Source organism: Rousettus aegyptiacus, unplaced genomic scaffold (genome assembly GCF_014176215.1).
Source record: "Rousettus aegyptiacus isolate mRouAeg1 unplaced genomic scaffold, mRouAeg1.p scaffold_m13_p_1, whole genome shotgun sequence".
Taxonomy (NCBI): Eukaryota; Metazoa; Chordata; class Mammalia; order Chiroptera; family Pteropodidae; genus Rousettus; species Rousettus aegyptiacus.
Window position 1 is genome coordinate 166,819,523 of NW_023416284.1, and position 25,294 is coordinate 166,844,816.

Consider the following 25,294-nt stretch of genomic DNA (forward strand, 5'->3'; position numbering starts at 1 on the left):
GCATCTCTATAACACAATGTATATACAGTTTTTATTTTTTTTTATTTTAACAAACCGAGGGGCTTACTTTTGATGCAGTGACATTCATCATCTTTTTTCTTATGAGTGCTTCCAGCAGTTTCATGTTTAAACAGTCCTTTCTCAGGAATTCTTTACTTCATCAAGGACCCCTGAGAATACTAAAATTCTCAGATGCTCAAGTCCCTGACATAAAATGGTATAGTATTTGCATTTAACCTATGCATATCCTCCTGTATATTTTGAATCATCTCTAGATTACTTCTAATACCTAATATAATGTAAATGCTCTATAAGTGATTATTATACTGTATTGTTTAGAGACCAATGACAGGAGAAAGAGGTCTATATGTGTTCAGTACAGTCACATTCATCATAGGCCTAACTACATAGTACATGTCAGCAACAACATAACTTACTTTTGTGTGTTTGGAGGGGGGTATATTTTCAATCTGTGGTTGGTTGAATCCATGGGTGTGGAAACTGTGAATATAGAGGGCCAACTATAAATAACCTTTATACTTCTCTGAATTTTAATGTTTTTAATTGAAATAATTTTTAAATTGGACCATACCTACACTAAATAGATTTTCTTTTAGGGTAACTTGGCGTGGTAAGCAGAATTCTAGGATGATCCCCAAGGCCTATTTTCTCCATTCCCTCCTCTTGCCTGGTGTCCATGACTTGTATAATCCTCCTCTTCCGTGTGGGAGGAACCTATCAATATGGTAGCTGTCATTTTCATGATTATGTTACATTATATGGCCAATGTGAAGGGTTCCTAATCAGTTTAAAAGTGAGTTTAAGCCTTTCCCGTAATCAGATACTTGAAGAAACAAGCCACCATGAGTTCTATAGCTGCAAAGGAAATCAATTCTGCAAACAATCATGTCAGCTCAGAGGAAGATCCTGAGCCTCAGATGGGAACTCTGCTCTGAACAACACCTGAATTCCAGGCTTGTGTGATCCTGAGCAGAAGACCCAGTTAAGCCATGCTCAGACTCTTGACCCCTGCTAACTGTGAGATAAGCCACTAAATTTGTGGTAAGTTTGTTATAAAGCAATAGGAAATGAATACACTAAAATATGTCTATGCAATACATTAAACATTTTGTAAACACTTTTATCAAAGAATTTGACATTTAATTAATTATGATTTCCAATTAGCCATGAAGATGTGTAAGTATTAGAAACTTCTTAAATATTCAATAGAAGTATGATAGTTAAATAATGGGCTGTAGAGCTAGAGCTCGTGAATTAATACGTTTATTTATTGCCTTCTTTCTCTGATACTACTAGGGATACTAAATTAATTCTAACAAGGAAAACAGAAAATGGACATCATTGGAAAATAATTGCAATACAGTTTTGGAAAATAGAAGACAGTAAAAGTATGTCGACAGATGTAACCAAGAGGGACGAAAAGGCCACACACACTTACTAGGTTCTGAAGAGCAATGGCCAACTCAGTAACTGCTCTGAATGCTAGAAGTTAAGTGAGCAGTACCTTCAAAAGTCAAATCAGAGATATCATCCATATGGAGTCCTATATTATTTAGCCCGCATGCATGCGCGCGCGCGTGCGCGCACACACACACACACACACACACACACACACAAATAAATAGCTAAGATACCTAATGCTCAGATGTACCCTTTTTTTAGGTAGCTAATGGAGAATGTGCTACAGCAAAATGGAGTTAACTAAGAGAAAATTATAGTATCTAGGGAAGAGTGGACCACAGGAGACAGGAAAGGAGTAATGCCAGGGTGGCAGCTTTGCAAGTGGCGGAGAGCAATCAGTCCAGACAGAAACCCAAGAATGGAGGGCTCCAGAAGTAAAATGGATAAGTAGAAAAGGGCTTGTTAGGAAAGAAGACATGATGGATTATTTGGAATAAACAAAGTATATATGTGTAGCAAATCATGTAAGTGAAAGAAATATACCCTTTACTAGATAGGGGATTGAGTATATAAATTATGCTAATGCCACATAACAGAGCACTATGCAGCCATTAAAAATAACAAAACTAATATTGATATGGAACACTCTTCAAAATATATTATTGAATAAAAAGGCAAGGTAAGGGACAGTATACGTGGTATGATTCCATTACTATTTTTTAAAAAATGGATAGACAGACTTCTACAATTAGTTTCTGTATACATAGGCTAACTCTGGAAGGCTATATGTTAATCTGGTAATGGTTGCTGTGGTGAGGGAAAATAGAGAACTAGGGAAAGAAGGATGAAAGGGATATTTCCTTTCTTACTTATATACCTTTACCATCATTTGAATTTTTAATCACATACAAGTATTATCTATTCTAAACAACCCACATTTTTTACCATGCATATGTATTAACAATTCAAAATAATGTCCCCTCATCCCATCTGGCCCTCTCAATTCCACTTACTCTGCTCTACCCTTTCTTTTTGTCCATAGAGTTGATCACATCCGAACTTATTATAGAATTTGTTTATGTATTTTATTCTTATTTATTCCTTATATCCTCCTGCTAGAGTATAAATCCTGCAAGAGCAGAGATTTCTGACTGCTTTGCTCCACTACCCAACTACCTTGAGGAAGACCTGGAACACCTGGGGTAATCTTTAAATATTTGTTCTGTGACTAAATTTTAAAAAAGTTAATCAGAAATGCAGATAAACTTTCAACTTGTTATAACCTGTGAACATTTTTTTCAGAAACACACCATTCATCCTGGGAGTGTTTTTTAGAGTGATTTTTAGATAGATATCTTAAAAAAATGGAAAACAACATTTGTAGTATTTGTATTATATACACATATGTAGTGACGATGGCTCCCGGCCACCACCCTAAGATTAGGCAACTCTTCCCTCAGGCCGAGATGCAGACTGCGCCTAACACTGGCCACTGGATCCACACCAGCCACCCACAGGACTTCATGGCTGCCATCCGAGGCTTTTGGGTGTAAGAGTTGCTGGCCAGAGAGGGCATGTTTGAAACTCCAGGCTCTGTGGCTTGCTCCATGTTTCTACACAGAAGGACTTGGGCAGGCACTGAGAGGGCATGAGGTACGAAGGTGGTCATATCTCAAGTTTTAATGCATAAAGATACTGCTCTCAAAAAAAAATCTATCTAAAAATCACTCTAAAATATGCCTCTATTAGGTGTAAATTTTAGTGAGGAAATGCCTTGAGTGTTTGTCTTAATTCTTTAGAAAAAGAGATGGCAACTTCTCCTTGTCAGAAAGAAGTGGTAATTGAGCAGAAGGTCTTCAACTAGAATTTAAAGCAGACATGAAAGTCGCCTACAATTATGAGTTCAATCATGAACTGACAAAAATAAACATATGTTAATAAATATGAAGCAAATTAATCAACACATGATATAATTTCATATTAAAATGATGTAATGAGAAACTATAATAATATGGAATATGTTCTCTATAGATTATGTTAAAAAACATCAAAATAGAATTTCATGTCATTCAAATTTTATCTAAAATTCAAGTTTTATAAGTATAACCATGAGTAGAAAAAATAGGTAGATATTATAATAATAGTGGTTATATTCAAGTAATGACATGCTTTTAATTTTCTTCATATTAAAGTATTTTAAATATGAGAAAAAAATTATAAAAATGTATGTCTTTCCTGTAACATAGATGAGATGAATGTTAAAATTTTTTTAAAGAATGTATTACGCTACTTGCTTTAGTAACCACCTTTTCAGTTTTTGTCTTATAATTAAAAAAAATATCAATACAAAACATATTTGAAAACCTGTGTTTTTAATGGAATGGTGTTAGAATGTCATGGTACTTGAAGAGTACCAAGGAATTATTTTATTTAAAGTAAATTTAAGTCTAGCTGGGGAAATAAGATACCTGTGAAATAACTAAAAATGCTAAATATTAACTGTATGAGACAGTGAAATAGTATAGATATATCAGATATTATAGGAAGACAATATCACTGTTGCCTAGAGATATATCGTCACCTTGAGGAACGGGTAAGAATTAGTTTACAGGATGAGGAAAGAACTTTTCAAAGTGGGAAGACTGCCGTGAGCAAAGGAACAGAGTAAGTGAATTAGGGGACACTTTACCCTGAGATCACAGACTTGAATAATAACAATAGAATAGTTTCCAATTTTCAAAGTGGTTTTGCAGATATAGATAGAGGAGATATAGATAGACATAGGCAGGGTGAAGGAATAAAGAACGTGGACCCTGGAGGAGGACAGAGGTTTTCAAATCCTAGATTTGCCCCCACAGGATGTGACCCAGAGAAAGCCAACTGTTAAGGCTATAATGCCTAAAGTGAGGGTCGCCAGTGAAGGTTAAAGGAGAGAGCATGGGGATTATGGAGGAGGCAAGAGAATTAAAATGTTAATCAAGCTGTATTTAGAGACGGCAATATGCTGATCAGCCTTGCAGCAGGCCAGGAGGACACCTTCAGAACAAAGGAAGATTTCTGCCGCCATTGCCAACAACCCATTCCCCACACTTGTGGAAGGGGAAACAGGAACAACAGTCTTTAAGTGGCACCCTACAGAAATAAAACCTTTCATATCCTATGGCTAAAACCATGGGGAGAACCTATGGATTAAAGGCTGGAAACTGCCAGCAGGCCTTTCAGGCTAAGTACTCTTCCCCTTCCCAGTCCTCACTTAGGTCCATATCAAAGGAAATGGGAACTAAAGAATGATATATAAACCAAATTCCTGAACACTCAGGGCCTCTCTCACTCTTATCTCTAAGAGGAGGTCATGCTCTGTCTGTGGAGTGTTACCTCTTTTCTAATAAACTTTTCTTTTGACTCTGACTTTGGCATGTGTGTTGAATTCTTTCTACACTCTCAGCCAAAGGACCCTCTTTTTCTCTCAGTACAGGGCTTGGTCTCCCCCATACCCCCACCCACTCAAAGAAATTTGCCTTGTCCTGCATCAGGGAAATCGCCTAACACTGTACTAAGCACACAGTACTTACTGAATAGAGAAGTTGGTGTCCTGCTTCTGCCCACCCATGTCATCCTCACCACATCTGGGTGCCTTAACAGGAAGAATGAGTAGCCTCATTCTGTAGGTAAGAAAACAGAAAAGTTAATTTATATACAACCATTAAAGCTAACAAGTAGTAAACTCAGATCGCCTAACTTTTAGCTCAGTGACAATGACTTTCAATGATGACCAACACTATATAATCACAAAGAAATCGTGATGTTAGATTTTTTGCACATCAGTTATTTGGTCTTCATGAGGATTCATAAGATGCCATTTCATTGGATGGATTCACCACAATCAAGTATGCACCTGTTTTATAGGCTCATAAACATTATTTTCTGTGCACTTAGAATATATCAACCTTTCCAAAACTAACTCACATTAATTAATTTCATAAGGGAAGTTCCTTAAGAAGACTCTTTCTTAAATATCTCTGTAAAATGTAAAGAATCAGAATGATGCTTTCTGAGTATGCCATTCAGAGAAGAAACGCTGAGACATTCAAATACTTTTTGTTTTCCAGCCTGACACACTCATCCCCACACACCTTATTGGACGGTTCCACATACTTTCTTACTCTTTTTTTTTTTTTGTCTTTATTGAAATATAAAATTGCTTGTATTTTATATCATATAATACAATGAGTTTTTTCCACTTATAGTTGGCATACAATAATATACCAGTTCTAGCTGCATAGTGTAGTGATTAGAAATCTACAGAACTCACAATGTGATCACCCCACTAAATCTAGTACCTCCTTCCCCCTTACACATTTATTACATTATTAACCATCTTCCTTGTGCTACACTCTAGATCTCCATACTTATTCTGCAACTATACATTTGTCCCTCTTAATCCCTTTGGCTTTTTTTTTTTTTTTGCTGTCCTCCAACCCCACTCCCATCTAGTAGCCCTCTAAATATTCTCTGTATCTATTAGTTTATTTCTGCTTTTGTTGTTGTTGTTGATTTTGTTCTTTAGATTCCACATGTACGTGAAATCATGCAATATTTGTCTTTATCTATCTGACTCGTTTCATTCAGCATAATATCTTCTAGTTCTATCAAGGCAATATCTTTTTCCATCCTCTTCCTTTCAGTCTGTGTGTGTCCTTTAACCTGAAGTGAGTCTCTTGTAGGCAGCTAATGTAGGGGTCTTGTTTTCTTATCCATTCCGCCACTCTATCTTTTGGTTGGGGCACTTAATTCTTTTTCATTTGAGGTACTTGATAGGAATGTAGTTATTACAATTCTTTATTTCTGTTTCTGGTACATGTTTTTTCTTCTTAAAGAAGTCCCTCCAACATTTTCTGTAATACTGGCTTGGTGGTGATAAATTCCTTCAGCTTATTTTTGTCTGGGAAGCTCTTTATCTGTCCTTCAATTTGAAATAATAGCTTTGCTGGATAAAATATTCTTGGTTGTAGATCTTGGATCTTCATTACATTGAATATTTTGTCCCAAGCCTGTCCTGCATAGCTTCTTTTGAGAAATCAGCTGCCAGTCTATGGGTGCTCCCTTGTAGATAACTATCTGCTTTTCTCTTTCTGCTTCTAAGATTCTCTCTTTGTATTTAACCTTTGGCATACAGAGAATAGGCTTCTTTGGATTTCTGGTTTTTGGGATTCTCTGAGTTTCCTGGGGTTGTATGTCTATTTCCTTCACCAGGTTAGGGAAGTTTTCCATCATTATGTCTCCAAATATATATTTGACTTCTAATTTTCCTTCTTCAGGTTTCCCATGACATGGATATATGTATATTTAAAAGAATTTTTTTTGGCGAGGCAACCCTTGGTTGACCTCACAGATTACAAGGAACTTGTCAGTTTACAATTCCTTATTTTTTATTTTTATTTATTTATTTATTTACTTAGTTACTTACCTATTTTTATGCCTACAGCACCTGGTCTTCCTAGCTAGTCTCTCATCCAAGTACTAACTAGGCCCAACCCTGTTTAGCTTCTGAGATCAGACAGGATAGGGCTCGTTCAGGGTGGCATGGCTGTAGACTGACATGGATATTTTTACCTTTAATAGTGTACCATAGGCTTCTTAAATTATTATAGTCTTGGTTTCTTTTTTCTTGCCATCCCCTATATGGGTTATTTGATTCTCTTCTTTATTCACTTTGTTTATTCCATTTAATATACTTCTCATCTCAGATAATGTATTCTTCATTTATGACTGGTCCCCTTGTATCATTTACATTTCCATTTTTATATTTTTTACCTCTTTGTTGAAGTTCTCACTGAATTTATCTACACTTTCCATAAGTTCATTGAGCATATTTATAACCAGTATTTTGAACTCTGCATCTGTTAGATTACTTGACTCCATTATTTCTGGATGTCTGTTCTGTTCTCTCCTATGGTTTCTGCTTCTTTGTCCTCTCATTTTGGCTGCCTTTCCATGTCTGTTTCTATGTACTCAGCAAAGCTCCTAAGTCTCCTGGTCTTATTTGTATGGATTTGTGAAGTAGGTGTCCAGTGGCACAGTCCTGAGAGGGGTTCAGCTGCAGGCCAAATTTAGCTCAACCTCTACCCCTCTGGGGCCACCTGTTAAGATTCAGCAAGCAATCCACAGATGCTGTGCTTATAGTTGCCTCAAAAGGCCACGCCAGAAACCAAGGTCAGCTGCCTCCAGTGTGAGCCTGGAGGTTGCTCAGCAAGGAGTACCTGACTCAGTGAGGATACACCTGGATGTGGCTTGGGTGGGGCTATGAGGTGAGGGAGGCAGGGTTTCAGGGAATTCTCTGGGCAGAGCGACCTCTGTTATCTAGTTTGATGACCTCATGGCGTTGGCGCACTATGTCCTTGCACTGAGAGCAGGGAGGGCTCGCTGGCACTTCTGTACAGAGTGAGTCTCCTCTCGGCCCTCACTCCAACAATGTCTCCCTTTAAGTCCCTGATGGCCCCTGCACACAGTCAAATGGGCACTGGTGCTCAGAGCAAGTAGGTCCGTCACCGTGAAAATCCACTCATGGATGCGGCCCCTTTAAGAGGCTTCTGCCGCTGCGGCTGCCACAGCCTCCCTTTCACTCAGCTGCTAGGGAATGGGCAGCCTCGTGACTTCGCTCCATCCTACGTTCTGCCATTGCAGCGTGATTTCTTCAATTTCTCCCTAGTTGTATGGATTGTTCGTCTAGACTCCAGGTGAATTTTCCTAGCTGTTTGCTCCCCGTTTCCATCACAACTTTGAGTTGGTTGCCAGAGGGATGAACAGAGCCTCTATGATCTATGCCATTCTTTCCCCTCCCACATCTTCTTATTCTTAAGAATGATTTTACATGTCTCTGATCGTGTTTTGCATTGATTTTCTGGTTTAACTTTCACATGGCACCTTGCTTCCAAAATATGGGGTGTTTTACTATCTGCCCTCAACCTGATAAAGTGGTTTCAACCTTTTTACTTCTGAAAACAAACAGCAGGTGATATTCGCTCACTAGCATCCTGGTTATAAAGACTCCCTTCTCTCCCGCTCAGAATGCAGCTGAGCGGGACTGACATTTCAGGATAACCTTGACTTCGTTCTAACTTACAAACAAAAGTAAATCATTTGCAAACTTTGAACTATTAATAGCAACAAATTACTTGCCACAGAGCTCACAACAGATTGTGACACACCACTGGATCTTGACCTCTGTCTAGTGCAGAAAATAAGTGGTTGTTTTAATATCTTGAATTTCTCATATTTAAGAGGACAGTAACATACATAGCATACACAGTGTTTAATTTGACTTACATGACATAAAAAACAAATTTTTTATCATAAAGTAGACGTCTTTCTTAAATTTTTAGAGAAAGGAAACATTGCATCAGCTCTTTACTGATGGGATATTAATTTTTCCTCTGTCTAGAAAGAGATGAGGAGAAAAAAATATATGATTATTGTAAAAGATCATGAGTCTGTTATCTTAAAAAAAATAAAGAACAAAAAAGTAGAAAAAAAAAAGAAAAACAAACTCTATATTTCTAGCTCTTTAGGCTTTCAAAGGACTAAATATAAACCCAAAGCTTTTCTTTTTTCCATTAAGTAAGGGAGTTCTAATTCCAGCAGAAGTTTGAGCTATGATGGTTTAACTTTGAACAGCACTTTGCTTTTTCTCATCCTCTCCTTGTGTTCGTAGGTCAAAAGAGAATTCATTAGGGACTTGTATTTCCTGTATCATCTTTTCCTTCCTTTTTTCTTAAAATTTTGTGGGAAATCAACTTTATAAAACACCGAAGAGAACCATGTGTACTAAATTCTGAAAGGTTCTCCATAATTCTTCCTTATCTATTTCCAACTAGACTTTTCTCCCAAGGCACAGACCAGAAAGAATCTTAATATAGAAGAGAAATCATAGTACATGCAGTATTATAATATTCCTCATAATTGAATAAGGGTTGGCATCATTTTAATTTCTTACCTATTTATAACTATTTTTTGGAATACTGTCTGTTCTTTTCTCCATTCGCTACCCCATTTCATAATTCCTTGGAGAAAAAATTTAAGTGAATTTATTTACCAAACATTATCATTTCAGTATTTACATCTATAGGCTCTGCAGTTTCATTTTTTCTTTCTGAAATGTAAAATCTTCCATTTTGAATAAAGAATCATCTTTGGTCAAGAATGCAGACATTAAAACGTCTTTTCATCTCAGGCATGTAGTGTAAGGCTTCTGCCTATTAAGTAGTTCAGAGCCTTGGCCTTTTCTTCCTCTTCAAGGTTGATTCCTCTACTTCTGTGTCTGGGTGGTTGTGGCTGAGGGGTGGTATTCCATCATGGCTGTTCCTGACAGACAATGGAATAAAAATATAACTTTGTTGGATTTTCTGGGACAAACTTTGAAGAATATTTCCTTATGTAAGACTAAAGAAATGATTCTCTCTGTTAGAACGAAAAAGGTAACACTAGATACAGCTTAAGGTTTTAATGACATTTCTGCATTCATAACATGTTCTATTCTTTTTTAATAGATAAGAAACTCCTGAGAGAAAAAAAAAAAAGACAGGAAATCAAGGAAACAAATGTGAGAAAATGGAAGACATGTGAAGGACGAGGATGCAAGGTGAGAAGATCTAGGCCCCCAGGTAGGTAGGGATAGTGCTTTTCTATGTACAAAACTTATTGAGGAGCTCAGTAAACAAAAGTGGGCATTTATTTCTTAAGAAGTAGAAAAGAAGGGATGAGTCCTAAGATTATAGCTTTCTTTTAAGGCAGTTGTAGTTTCAGATGACTTTTTCCTCCTCTATTTCTAAAAATATTAGAAGCATATGATCTTAGAGTTCCAAGTAACCACAGACAATTGTTTAACTGAACCAGTTCAGCGCTTCTCTCCAGGACTTTGCTGACAGAAACCTCATGATGACCCTGATTCAGCCTCAGGGTAGTTCTAATTAACTTAGATTTGTAGGTAGCATCTGAAAAGACAAAATATAAAATGACACTAACCCTAAACTACTCACAACTTGTTCTAAGGCCACAGCAACTTTATAAGAAAGGTGGAGACTTTGAGCCAGTCATTTTCTTCTATGATTCTCATCCTGATCAACCTCATGTATCAACAGAAATGACATATTTTTGACTACCAATCTTTGTTTATTTAATTCTCTTCCTTTTGTTGTAAGGCTGCTTTCCCTTGACTCTCTATGTGATTGTTCCTAAACATTTTTCTCCTCTTCTATCATACACCTATTTTTTCATTTATTAATAATCTCATACTTCTAATCTTCATGTATTACTCTCTTCTCACTTGTTATCAAAAGATGGCTCTCCCTGAAGACCACTGTTTCTACCATAGCTGTTTTGAGAGAAAACTGCTCCTTCTCCCATACCCTATGCCCATGTGTCCGTAAGTGGCACAATGTAGCATTCTTAAAACCTGAAGGACTCAGACTCACCATGTTTATGATATCAGTGAAGCTGACCTAGCTGTAGTATAATAGGAAGTAGTGAAGGATGTGACATATTGGAAGGCACATACCTTCTGTGCACAGGGTAGTTGCCTTGGAGCTGAAGAAGGTTCTACCATTTAGGTTTACAAGCAAACTTTTTGCCAGGTCTTTCAATTTTAAAAAGAAGATAGAACTTTAGGTTTTATCAGTGATATTTCTCTGTTTTAAATATTGACAATACATTTAGAATATATAAACTCTATGGAATAACTAAAACTTATCTGTAGATTAGACATGCCCTATAGACTGCAAGACAGAAAGCTTTATTCTACCATTTCTTTATCAACTCCTAATATATTCCTCCAAAATTCTTCTTCCTTTGAGGCTGTGAAACCTGGCTTTATTAACCTTACCAAGTTTAATTTTGATCTATGGAATGGAGTAACAATCTAACTCTGCCTGTAGATTTTTACTCCATAGAATTTATCCTTTATTCTGTACGCTATTCCCTTCCATATATAGCAGATTTTTACTCCATAGAATTTATCCTTTATTCTGTACGCTATTCCCTTCCATATATAGAATTTTTTGTTTCCCACAAAAGGCCTGATAGTAGATATTTTTGACTTTGTGGACAACATGGTATATCACAATTCAATTGTGCCATTGTAGCATGAAAGTAGTCTTGGATAATATGTAAATTAATGAGTATATGAGATACTTAACGTGCTTGAGAATTTTCAATGTTTATTCATTTCTAGAAAATTTATCCCCCCCCAAAAGGTGGTAGGCTAGATTCGGCCAGTGTGTCGTGCATAGCTTGCTCACCTTAACCTCAAAAGTGAAGAGTTCCTTGGCATGGAATTTGAAACCCTGCATAATTTATCTTCAGTCTGCCTTCCCAGCTTGAGCTTCTATTCCTTTCTCTGTGAGTTAACCAGCCATGATAATAGATCACAATTATCATTTATTCAGTACTTTCTGCCTGCTAGTTACTGTTCTAAACCTTATACCTATATTAAATCTCATAAATGACACACACACAAAAAGATATGATATAGGCACCTTTATTTTATAGATGAGAGAATTGAGGCATAGAGATTAATCGATTTGCCAACTTCACACAGACAATAAGTCAAAAAACTAGGATTTGAACCCAGTAAGTCTGGGGTCAGTGGTCATGGTCTTTTTAAAATTCTTACAATGAGGTGATTGTACCAAGCTGTTTTTTGCATAACTTCCCTTTAGCTGATATTCCCCTTTCTACTTCTGCTTGAAAAAAAAAAAAACTAGATCAAGTATTTCTTCTTTTGGCAAATATTTCATTATTGCACATCTCTACACTGACAGGGTTTAGATGTTCCCTATCTGGGCTTACTCGCTATTTCTGGATATACTGAATACTGTACTTTAAATAATTCAGTAATGGTCTACTTTTAAAATTAACAATTTCTTTCAGATCAGGGTTTATTCCTCTTTACAAAGTTTTTGCAATACATGCTCAATGACTGAGTTAAATTAAAAGATTAATTTTCCTAAAGTTTTCACTATTTCTGATTTATTCATTTGTGTATATGGGGGTTGTTTATTTGTTTGTTTGTTTTTGTAGAAGGAGTAGTTTGAGTCTTGGTTTAGTTTGTCTCAGAAATAGATCTTGAGACATAGATTCACGTGCATGTTATTTATTTAGGAAGGGAAGAAAACAGTGGTAGGAGAATGGAGTTGTGAAATGAGAAAAAGCAGCAAATGAAATGTATATTATCCAGGTACTTACCACTGTGGTCTATTGGATTTTAATCATACTGGGAAAACCCAGAAAGTTAGTGCAAAATGTATACCTCAGAGTTATTCTACCTAAGGGAAAAGGTCACTGGGAGGTTTATACACAAGTACTCTTCATTAATTGGATAAAGGCAACTCCCAGCAGAATTTAATATTCAAATATACTCAAAATGCCACAAAGACTTTGTTGGCTCGAGAAGCCCTCAGGAAAAGAAATACATATACTGGAAGTTTCCAGTCCAGCCAGGGTGTGTACTGCAGGGTGAGGGCTGCTATATGTGGGCAGGGTGCCTACAGCATCTGATCCGGTTTCCCTCCAGACTTCTGAAATTGGTTGTAAGGTGTGAAGACAATTTCTTCCCTTTTCTGCTTTTGCTAAAATGAATCTTTTAAAGGTATCTATAAATTATGAAGCTTTCATAATTATCATAATAATCCCTGTTTGGGGATGGGTGTGAGAAACATACCATCCTTATGGTCTTTCAGCCTGGATGACCTGTAGTATACTCTGGCAAGTATCTTCTCTGCTTATTCTGTAGATTGTCTTCAATCAAATACTGACTTTAATCCCAGAACTTTGATTAGTGACAATTTGTACATTTTTAAACATGATAACTATTGTATTGCCATTTTTCATATCTATTTTTCTGTATAAGGAGAATCTTAAGTTGTCATTTATAACAGATAATGTTATGGTTTATATACCATTTTATGTGTTTAAGCAGAGTTACGTAGGAATAAGACACGATGGTTGTCTTTCAGAGTACATAGAATACTGCAAAGGATCAATATTTAAAGGGGAATGTAATAAATGTTGAAATAAAGACTTATGCAAAGTCAAGGGGGCATAATAAAAGAAGGATTGGTTAATTACCTTATAAAATTTAATCGAAGCCATTCTAAATTTATCCTAAAATAAAAAATAGTTCCTTTTTATTTGAGCATCCCAAAGTCTCTCATATTATGGGCTGGCTCTCAAGTTTTTAATTTTTTAAAACAGTGCTGTTTGAGACAGGAATCATTAACCTGAGACATACTTTTAAAATAGGACAGTGGCAGGACCATTAAGACTTTTTTTTAATTCAGGTCTTGAAATAAGGCAGTCCCAGATGAGAGGGAGTAGAGAGAATGGATTTAGAAGACACTTAGCAGTGTGATAGACAAGAATAGGGCATTGACTGTACCTGAGAAGAAAGGAACGAGAGAGAGGGAGAGAGGGAAAGAGAGGAGAGGAGGGGAGGGAAGGGGAGAGGAGAGGAGAGGAGAAAAGAGGACAGATGGATGAGTAAATGATGAACTCAGTTTTGAGCTTGTTAAACTGAGTGAATGGTGTCACAGCTAAGCAAGAGAGGATAGCCAGACAGGTGTCTGCTGTGTGGTAAGAAGGCTGCAAGTTCAGTTCGGGCAAGAATGAAGTTGAAAGTGTTCATACTCCTCTAGGTAGAGCTGCTGTACAGTCATGAAGCACAAACCACTAAATCTCTTAGGAATTAACTGGTCTGGCCAGAGGGTCAGAAAATACTGATAATGATAATAGTTGCGATAATGACAACAATAAATGTTTTCATTTCCACACTAGTAGGAATGCTGGTTATCATTGTAGGAATTTCTTAGAATTTTTCACATACACCAGAAGATATCCATTATTTCAGACAGCCTCATGTTTCCTCATTCTCATCCTTCATGAGCCCTCTTAACATGAGAAAATTCAGTTTAGTAACAACAATGAAATTGCAAAAATGATTATGTCTACAGATGGCATGTAAAAACTGAAAACTGTCTATTAAAATTACTACTTTTTAAAAAGTATCTCATCTCATGTATTTTGGCTGGCCTGATAAAGAATGTTCTCTCTCTCTCTCTCTCTCTCTCTCTTTTGCAAATTGAGGTAATTAAAGGCATAATTTGTTTAGTATGTAATATGTGCTATTATTAGCACACACATACACACATTATCTCTAATGCTCCTAGCTCTCTGCTGTTTTGCCTAGAAGGAAATTGAAACTGAGATGAATTAGTTGATGTGTCCATGGCCTTAGTTGACTTTTTCTTTCATTCCTCCCATAACTTTACTATGAGGGTCACATCTTAGGAATAGGTGTTCCCAGCAGTTGGTAAAGGACAGAAGCAGAACCCAGGCCCATCCATACCCTCTGCTATGCAACATGGCTTCCATGCACACCTGCTATCTAACTGTTAGCATTATGCTTCACTACTTGTATTACTGTGTCAGTCAAGGTTTTCCAGAGAAACAGACCATGTATGTATAACTCCTAATGCAGTTGGTAAACTGAGGACTCAGGATAGCTGATGTCCCAGCTCAAAGAGTCAAGTCAGAGAAGTTTCTTCTTCTTCAAGATTTTGTTCTATTCAAGTCTTCTACTGATTGGATAAGGCCCACTTGCATTAGGGAGAGCAATCTGCTTTACTCAGTCTACTAATTCAAACCTAAAATCTCATCCAAAATATTTAAAACATTAATCTCAATCAAAAACATCCTCATAAACACACCCAGATGTTGGACCAAATATCTTGGCACCCTGTGGCTTAGTCAAGATTACACACAAAATTAACCGTCACATTATCCCACCTCTCTCAGGTCCTTTATTTCACGCACAGCTTCTATTCTCTCTGATCTTGCTCATTTGTGTGTTCTCAATTTCTCTGAAAACCCAGTGCATACAGAGAATGGGAAATTATTTCAAAAAGATGGGAAAAAAGCCATAACATCTGATTGCCTTTGTCTTGTCATCACCTTCTTTTCCTCCTCTTCTTTAAGTTGGGAGAATAAAACTCTCTCTCTCTCTTTGTCTCCTTTGTGTATGTGTTTCTCTCACTGTCTCTCTTGCTTTCTATCTTTCACATACTCACACACACACAGGCACATGCACAATGTTCGTACCACACTCTTTTTGCTCACTCTTTCAGTCTCAAAATTTGGCCTTTGTTCCTTCCATTGATGCACTCAAGGGATTGTTATGAAGTCAGACCACTACATTAACCTGTTTAAAGTGTTTTATGTTTGATGTTGCATTTCACTCTATGTTTATCACATTTACTTTTCAAAACAATCCCTCTTTATTTACATTAATAAGGACATTTTCAAGAATAAAAGTAGAAGGTTTTTTTGTTGTTGTTGCAATTGGCAAAAGACCATAGAGCCAGGATCAAGACTCAAGTTTTTATCTGCCTCAAAGCTTCTGCAGTTTTCTTTATATTATCTTATCTCAATAATTTTTTTCTATATGGTAGTCTCAACGGTACTTTAAGAGTACTAAAAGAAAGAGAATGATAATAACAATATGTTGAACTTCATTCTGTTAGGAAGTAAAAATGTAATATCATTCAGAATATTGTCAACTCAGTAAATGGACAATCAGTAAATGTATCCATTTAAAGAATTGCTAAGCATCATGGGAAGTATCTCAGTATGTCACTAAATCTGAATTATTAGACTTCATGGAAGCTGGGATGAGACTAAAAATACTAATTGTAATGCATTCACATATCTATAAATTATATACTATATATGCATGTTATGCACATTCAATAGAGTAGGATGATATTTTGGTATTAAGTATGGTGTTTTTAATTTCATTCTCTCACAGACTGTCTCTTTCCCGACAAAGAAGGGATCCAGATAAACTAAAGAACAAAGATGTTATTCACTTGACTTTTAAAGAGAAAGATTTTGGAAGAAAAGTTGGTTTCCCAGACCAGGGTGAGGAAATTTGGGAGGATAATTGAAGGTTAGAGATAAGATTATCTATACAGTTGGCCCTTAAATAATACAGAGGATAGGGGTGCCAGCTCTTACACAGTTGATAATCTATGCATAACTTTTGACTCCCTCCAAACTTACTTTCCCCTTGTTATCCATGAGTGATTAATTCTCGATGGATACCCAAATCTGTAAATGCTCAAGTCCCCTATATAAAATGGTGTAGATCAATGTGTAGTCAGCCCTTTGCACTTGCAAACTCCCAAATGCTTATCAAAAACAGTATAGGTATTTGTTGAAAAACAAAACAAAATGAAACACTTGTAGTAGACCTGCTCAATGCAACCCCATGTTGTTCCAGCATCAGCTGTAGATTAGAACGCACCACTCCTCATGTTTTCACTCATGGGATTCTGGGCATTGAGAACAGAGTGACTCTGCTTTACTTCTTGAGTGAAGCTTGGGAAGATAGTAAGTCTTATAGAAAATTATTCCACACCACCTTGGCACAATAACAATAGGGTCAACATTGCAGACAGGCATGTCCAATCCGGAACTTTGTATGGAGGAAGATTACAGATGCACCTCATGCAATAATGGAATAGGTTTAGTAAATAGGAAATGATGCATGGGGTTTCTGGACTAAGAGGTCAGGTTCCAAAGAAGCAGACTCTAAAATGGTAATTTGCATGATATGATTTATTGAAAACATTCATCCGAAAAATCCGTATGAGAATTATAGACTAAATGATTGCTCCCCAAGATGGCGATGTCAACCATATGACTGAAGGCCAGTGGGTCAGCAGGCATTTCAGCAGATGAGAACATAAAAGGTGGCTGAGAGTGATCTTAATGGAACACAGGCACATTTCAATAAGTTCCAGTGTAGGACCGCTGCAGACCATCTGTCATCTACACCCTCTCCAAATTGCAATATGTTAATTGTGAAGAAGAATGCAAGGAGAAAGTAAAAGGTTTCAGGAGAAGGAAAATATTACATCGACTTGCTTTACTTCAAATTTTATTAAAGTGTAATTTACATGACATAAAATGCACCCATTATTAGTATGCAATTCAATAGAATTTAGTAAATTTATAAAGCTGTGAAACCCTTTACAATCTAGTTTTAGAAAATTTTCTTCATCCCAAATAGTTCTTTCTTACGTGTTTGAAGTAAATCCCCAGGCAACCACAAAGCTGCTTCCTGTATTTAGAGGTTCACCTAGAATTTGGGGGGAAATTTCATATAATGAATGATACGATATGTAGTTTTTGTGCTTGAATTCTTTTAGTTAGCATAACTTTTAGACATAATTCATATTGTAGATATTCTGGTAATTCATTCAGTTTTATTGTGGAAGAGTATTCATTGTATAGACATACCACAATTTCTTTATCCATTCATCAAATGATGTACATTTTGACTGCATCTAGTTTTTAGTTGTTATAAATAATGTTACTATGAAGATTTATGTGCAAGGATTTACGTGGACATTTGCTTTTGTTCTTCCTGGATTGATACCTAGGAGTGGAATTGCTTCTAGGATTGGAACAATATAGTTAACTTTTTTTTTCAGAAATTGCTAAGCTCTATTTTTTGTCAGCGATGTATGAGGCTTTCAGTTTTTTTATACCCTTGCCAATACTTGATATTGACAATTATTTTCATTATAGCTATTCTAATAGGTACGCATTCTAATAAGTATTCCAGTGTATCTCCTTGTGGTTTTAATTTGCATTTCCAAAATGACTTATGGTATTGACTGTCTTTATATGTGATTGATTACTAGCCATCCTTTTAATATCTTGCTGGGTTCAGTTTGCTAACATTTTTTTTATGGATTATTCTGTATCTACGTTCATGAAGGATATTGGTCTACTGTTTTCTTGTGATGACTTCTGGCTTTGGCATCAAGATATTTCTGGCTCATACAATGAGTTGAGAAGGGTTCCCCCTCTCCCCCCATATTTTTAGAAAGTGTTTGTGTAGTATTAAAATTCTTTTGTCTTTTAATATTTGATATATTTATGGTTAAAACCACCTGAGTTTTTCTTTACGAGAAAGTTTTAAATTGTTTATTCTATTCATTATAGATCTATTTTGATTATTTGTTTCTTTTATCAGTTTTAGGAATTTGTGTCTTTCTAGGACATTGTCTATTTCATCTAAATTGTTTAATCTATTGATATTAAGTTGTTTATAACATTCCTTTATATTTTAATTTTTGTACAACCAGAAGCTTTGTTCCTTCTTTTGATCCCAGTTTTGTGATTTGTGTTCTCTCTCTCTTCCTCTCTGTCTCTTCTCATAGCCAGTTTTGCTAAAGATTTCTCAATGCTTTTAAAGAACCACCTTTATTATTTCATCGATTTTCTCTATTGTTATTTTCTATTTTATTGTTTTCTGCTTTAGTCTTTATTATTCCTTCCCATATACTTCTTATTTTTTTTATTTAACTCGTTCTTCTTTTTATAGTTTCTTAAAAGTATTTTCTCTAATAAAAGTGGTATTTAAAGCTATAAATTTCATTCTAAGAATCAATTTACCTCCATCCCATCACTTTTGATGTGTTATGTTTTTGTTTTCATTCAGTTCAAAATATTTTTAACTTTTTAAAGATTTTTTTCTTTGAATCGTGTTATTTAATTTCTAAATATTTAGAAATTTCCTTACATTCTTTCTGGTTCCAATTTCTAGTTTTATTTCATTGTTATTGTAAAGCATACTTTGAATGATTTTTAATTCTTTTAAATTTATTGAGAATGTTCTTTGTGTTCTTAAAAAAAAAAGAGTATTCTGCTATTTCGGGGTAGAGCATTTTATAAGTGCCAGTCAAGTTGGTAGATAATATTATTCAAGTCTTCCTTATCCAAGAAGATGTTCTATGTTGTCATTAATAGGATATTAAACAGTTGAGAATAGAATATTGAAATCTCCAATTGTAATTGCTGATATATCTATTGCTCTTTCAGTTTTGTTGAGTTTTGCTACATGCATTATGGGACTTTTTAAAGGCGGACGTACATTTATAATTATATTTTTCTGATGTATTGACTCTTGTTATTATGAAGTGTTCCTTTTTATTTCTAGTAATATTTCTTAGGTTCCTTTTTCCATTCTAGCTCTTTGATGTGTAAATATTTAAACTATAAAGTCTGCATAGTATACCTTTTGCAGTAATTTTACTTTCAAACTATTTATATCTTTGAATGTGAACTGTTTCTTTTAAAAATTACATCTAGGTAGGCATTGCTCTTTTTATCCAGACTGACAATCTCTGTTTTTTGATTGGCATGTTAGTCCATTCATATTTAATGCAATTATTAATCAGTTTGGATTTATGTATGCCTTTTGTTTCTTTCTATTCTATTTGTATCTTGTTATTTTTGTTCCTTTGTTTTACTTTTTGTGTAAACAAGTATTTATAGTGTTCTATTTTATTTACCCTATTGATTTTTGAAATATACTTTACAGTTATTTATTAGTAATTGCTATAAGGATTAAAATATATGTTTTAACTTATCAGGGTCTACCCAGGTGTCTTAATTCCAGCAAAATATAGCAACTTATTTTTAGTAAAATATAGCAACTTTTCTTTAACATAACTCTATTTCTTCATTATTTTTGTGCTACTATTTTCAGATGTATTACATATAAGTATGTTATAATCCCAAAATAGTATTAAACTTATGTCTTGATACAATGTAATTTATTTTAAAGAAATCATAAGGAGAAAAAGAAAATATTATATTTTATGCATTTTAAAATATTTATTCATACTTTTACCATTTCTGGTGCTCTTTATTTCTCCGTGTGGATTATAGTTACCATCTGGTATCATTTCCTTTCAACCTGAGGGAATTTGCAATTTCTTGTAGAGCAGGTCTGGTAGCATATATATTTTTTTCTCTCAGTCTTGGCTTAAATGGGAATAACTTTATTTTGACTTCATTTCTAAAGGATAGTTTTGCTGACTATATTGTTCTTTGTTGACTATGATTTTCTTTCAGCACTTAGAATATTTTGTTACACTACTTTCTAACATCTATATTTTCTGTTGAGAAGCAATCATTGTTATTCTGTGTATGTGATGAATTATTTTTTTATTTTGCTTTCAAAATTTTCTGTCTTCTTTGGGTTTCTCCAATTTGACTATAATACATCTAGTTGAGGCTCTCTTTGTACTTACTAAATTTTTTTTAACTTCTTGGACCTATAGATTAATATTTTACAATAAAATTTGAAAAGTTTCTATCCATTATTTCTTTATATATGTATGTGTGTGTGTGTGTTTCTACCCATTATTTCTTTAACTGTGTGTGTGTGTGTGTGTGTGTGTGTGTGTGTGTGTGTGTGTGTGTTTTATGGCCAGCTCCGCCCTGGTATTCCACCATTGGAGCTATACAAAGGAGATAGAAGTCACCTCAGTCAAGAATGCTATAGATGCCCAATCTTCTTATTTGATGATCAGCAGCTTTTTGTAAATAAACACTTATTAATTTTTTTTTGTTCCCTTGGTTGATATGCATAACCCTTAGTATGATTGTTTTTGCAATTTTGTCAGTTTTATTAGTTTTTTTTTTTTTTTTAAGAGGGGATTTGCTGACCTCTTTATTCTACCATCACTAGAAGATCTGACCCCTGGCTTGCTTTTAAGTAGTAACAAACTACAAAAGCCTAGAAATGATAATTTAACCAAAATTACTAAATTAAGTACAATTGGTTCACAGAGGCCACAGATTCTTTTTATCAGGAGGTGGAATCTATGTCTCTCTTTCACCCTCTTGCCACCCCTCAAAGTCCTTTGAATCTGGGAGGCTCTGTGAAAACATTGACTTATGGAATGCAATGAAAGTGACTCTCAGCTAGTTTCATCACCTAGCATTTAAGGTATTAGCAGATCTCACTTTCTTGATTGAAACACAGCTACTAAGCTATGAGGGAGAAGCAGCACTGTGGAGAGGCCTAGTGGGAAGGCATTAAAACACCTTGCCAGTAGCCTCAGCTGAGCATCAACTTTCAGCCAAGTAAGTAAGCCATCTTGGAAGTGCCTCATCTAAGCCAAGTTGAGCTAACCCAGTTAACTCAGACTATAGCAGAGATGAATCTTTCCTGCCAAACTCTTCTCAATCAGTAAATTTGTGAGCAAATCAATGGTGATTGTTGGTTTAAATCATGAAGTATTTGGGTGATTCGTTACATAGCCATAAATAACTAGAACATTACTTTTCTGACTTCATGAAGAATGGGAGTTGGGGAGTAAAGCTAAAAACAGTTATTATAATATCCATTTATCATCTACCTAGCAAGTAAGAGTTCCATAGCCACAAAATTGAATTGAAAAAATATAACCTAAAAGAAAAGCTTTGTAAGTAAAGCTTGTTATCTTGGATAGAACATGGCTACGATGTCAAAGAATGAAAACAAAGTTCATCCTGGGGATTGTGGAATAAATAGGGAGGGCATAATGACGAGAGAGGAAGGAGAGAAAAGTGATTAAATGTTTGTTTCAGTTACTCTCGCATCATTTGGTTTAGAATTAAGGGGAGGTAGCTCTGAGCACAGAGCTGGCAGTTCTTGCCTTACCATTAGCTTGATGCTCTATGAGGAAAGCCCCGGGCTGGAGCTTTTACACCAGTGCTGGAGTCAAGAGCATATACTCCAGGAGCAAAGGAGAAAGAAAGGGTCTAATTTGCGCTTTCTTTTGTTATATATGGCCTGATCACTGAATCTAGAATCAGCAGGACTCCTTTGGAGTTCATAATGGTCACAGTAAGACAATACCAGAGTAGAGTTTAAGGGTGGCCCACCTACGCCACATAATGGAAAATGTGGTAAAGTTTCAGAGCCAAAAGAGACATGGTATTTAGGAAGCTACCCCTGGCGTACACTGGGAGGAGGGGGAGAGAGACAAAGAGAGGGAGGGAGGGATGGAGGGAGGGAAGGAGGGGGAGGGGGGAGAGAGAGAGAGAGAGAGAGAGAGAAAGAGAAAGAACATGACACTATGTTTCTTGCTGCAGATATCACCAGCAGACACCACAGAATAATTCAGGTATAGCAACAGAAATACCTCGAAGGTCATTAGCTACTAAATAGCAAGCACAAGGCATAAATGGGGGATTCTAAGCTGTCTGCACCATGAGGTTATGTAAGTTCCTTTCTCATATATGTAGACCCTGTTTTAGAAAGGAGACAGAGAAGAAGAATTCAGAAATAAGAGAGCTTGGGTAGTTAACCCAAAAGACTGGGTATACCTACAGGATTTAAACTATTAAATCAAACTAAATTGGTATTTATATTTGATATTGGCATTTTTCCCATCACATTAGCTAATAGATGGGACTCATGTGGCAGGCCAGAATACTTAAAGACGAAAACATAAAAAATGCCTTTTTACTGCACATGTCAGTTATAATGTGAGTCTATTTGAGGCCTCGCTACACATATGTGGCAAAATAACTTGACTGAGAATTTAAGAGTGCCTTATAGTTTTCTGGAGATATTTTATGAAGAAATAAATATGGCAAGTGTTTTCCTTCACACATCTTTTTTCCTCAACTTCAGTCATCACTCTGTACAATTGAGCCTCTGTGGACTGAAGCCATAGATTACTTATCTGACTTAGGAAAAATGAAAAGATTGTCTTACAGGCTGCATAATGCAGGGCTAAGAGCATAGACTCTGCGACCAGAATGCATGGATTTGAATTCTGGGTCTGTCAATTACTGGTTTAACGACAAGTCACCTAACCTTTCTGGACCTCAATAATCTCTTTTGTTAAATGGATACGGCAGTAGTACATCTTTCCTCATTCTGTGATTATTAAATAATACATTTGAAATGCCTATATATAGTAGGTACCATTGTTAGACTTTGCAATTATCGTTGTTATTATTCTTTTTTCTTTTTGGAAAACCTGGGCTCATAAGAAGCAGAACATGGCTAACCTGTGCGAGAATTTAGCTCCAGTTTACTGAGAAAAGAGAGGGGAGAGTACATAGGTAATAGCCTGTCCCTAGAAAAGCCAGACTGTTGGTGGTACCTTGTTTGATGTGAGTGGAGGAATAACCTGGAGACAAATCTCTAAGAGATGTTGCTTTGGAACCTGAACAATGGTCCAGGGTCAGGATGGCTATAAGGAGAGCAGCATTTTGTGAGTGTTGAATCTGCCAGCACAGCTCTAGACCATGATGGGTTAAAAGTGGAGAGATTTTACATAGGAGCATATACCCCCAAACATGACAGCTTTTCTGCTACCTATGCTGCTGGGGCTCAGAATTAGATGTAATTCTATTTTATACATAAAAACATGATTTTTCTCCCTTAATAGCAATGAAAAACTTAATAACCATTGTTTATAGTAAGGGCAAAGACTAGAATGTGTTTGAAAAAACTTGATGCTTTTGAGAGATCATTGAGCAGGATTCCATGCAGTACTATTTTTAGACTAATTTCAATATCGATAATCGATGTTTTCTTCTAAATAATTGAAAATACAGATTAAATCATACTGTGACTAAATATCTTCTTAAAATTTGCTCAGAAAAACAACAATAACAAGAAAAAATGAAAATTCCTGCTTTAAGAATATAAATGTACCCCTTATACTAAGTCTCTAGAACATGCCTAAGTCTGAAACCAAAATGACATCTGTGAAGTTGGATAAAAAATCTAATTCAAGAGCTATGGGGCAAATATCATGAGGTTGGAAAAAATTAGTGTAAATGGCAAATTCTTTGAGCTAATAAGTCTATACTATTGGAAAAGTTCAATCACATGCTCATTACACTGCCCTATGCTTTCATTTCCTGGCTGGGAATGGAAATTATTCTCATCAAACTAAGTCATCTGGGGAACACAGTCCCAGGGAATAGAAATCCAGATCCTTAGAGAGGCAATTTCTCTGTAATGTAAGAAAAAAATATATAACAGAAACAGATCGAGTAAGACACACTCCCAGAGGAAACGGGAACCACTGTAATAACAACATAATTTTTACTTCATTAAACTGTAAGAAAATGTTTATTTCTTTTGAAATATAGAAGAAAAGTTACTTTTCATGGCCTGAGATTCTATAGCTAACACCTTTTTATGATTTTTGCATGAGTTTCTTACTTCAAATTGTAGCTGGTAGGCAAAACTTCAATAACCAATCAATAATTTCCAAAGTAAAAATGGTCATTCCTTAAATTAATGGAAGTTTAAATCCAATCAGTACATTAATTATAGCGATAATATACATTTGTAATTACATGGTATGATAAATTGCAAGCAAGCAAACACACACACACACACACACACACACACTCACTCATATACTCACACAGAAGGTAAAAATTTTTAAGAACTTAATAGCAGCCGCACCATCAGCAGTCATTCACCAGTAATAGTAATTAATAACTATTACTATTAATAATAATGGTTATTAATTCCAGAGATTTATTTCAAGCTGAGACCATGAGTTTAGTGGAAGAATGTGATGTCACAGAACTCCAGACTGCTTCTGAGCTCTGCTTCATGTATAACAAACACATTTTGTTTGTAGATCAACATTGAGCATCTAAGTGAAACTCTCATGTAAGTGAAAACTTTGAAAAGAGTACTTATATTAAAAAAGGTGTGTGTATATGCACTTGAGAAGAATGATACTCTTACAAGGGTACATAAGATTCAGAATGGATTGTCTTATTCCATTTTATCATAGAACTGGATGGCAGATAATTATTAATAAGTCAAGTTTAATAACAAAATTATCAAATGGTTTCATATGAAATGATATACATGCAAATTATTTATAGCATCTTATACTATACTTATCATTTTATCATTTGTCATTCATGCTTGTAGATCATGTAACCAATAATGTATGCTATTATTTACCTGATATTGTTATGTTAACAAATA

The 25,294-nt window shown here is 35.5% G+C and overlaps 1 long non-coding RNA gene and 1 pseudogene across 1 annotated transcript in view; one reads left to right on the forward strand and one right to left on the reverse strand.

Annotated features, from left to right (window-relative positions):
* The window catches only part of LOC107503867, a 254,757-nt gene that overhangs the window by 17,619 nt on the left and 211,844 nt on the right, over positions 1 to 25,294 (forward strand). Inside the window, exons 2-4 of the long non-coding RNA XR_001595323.2 lie at positions 842 to 1,062; positions 2,542 to 2,624; positions 9,969 to 10,060. This is a non-coding gene — a long non-coding RNA (uncharacterized LOC107503867). The remainder of the gene's footprint in view (positions 1 to 841; positions 1,063 to 2,541; positions 2,625 to 9,968; positions 10,061 to 25,294) is intronic.
* On the reverse strand, positions 6,899 to 7,017 carry LOC118605227 (annotated as a pseudogene).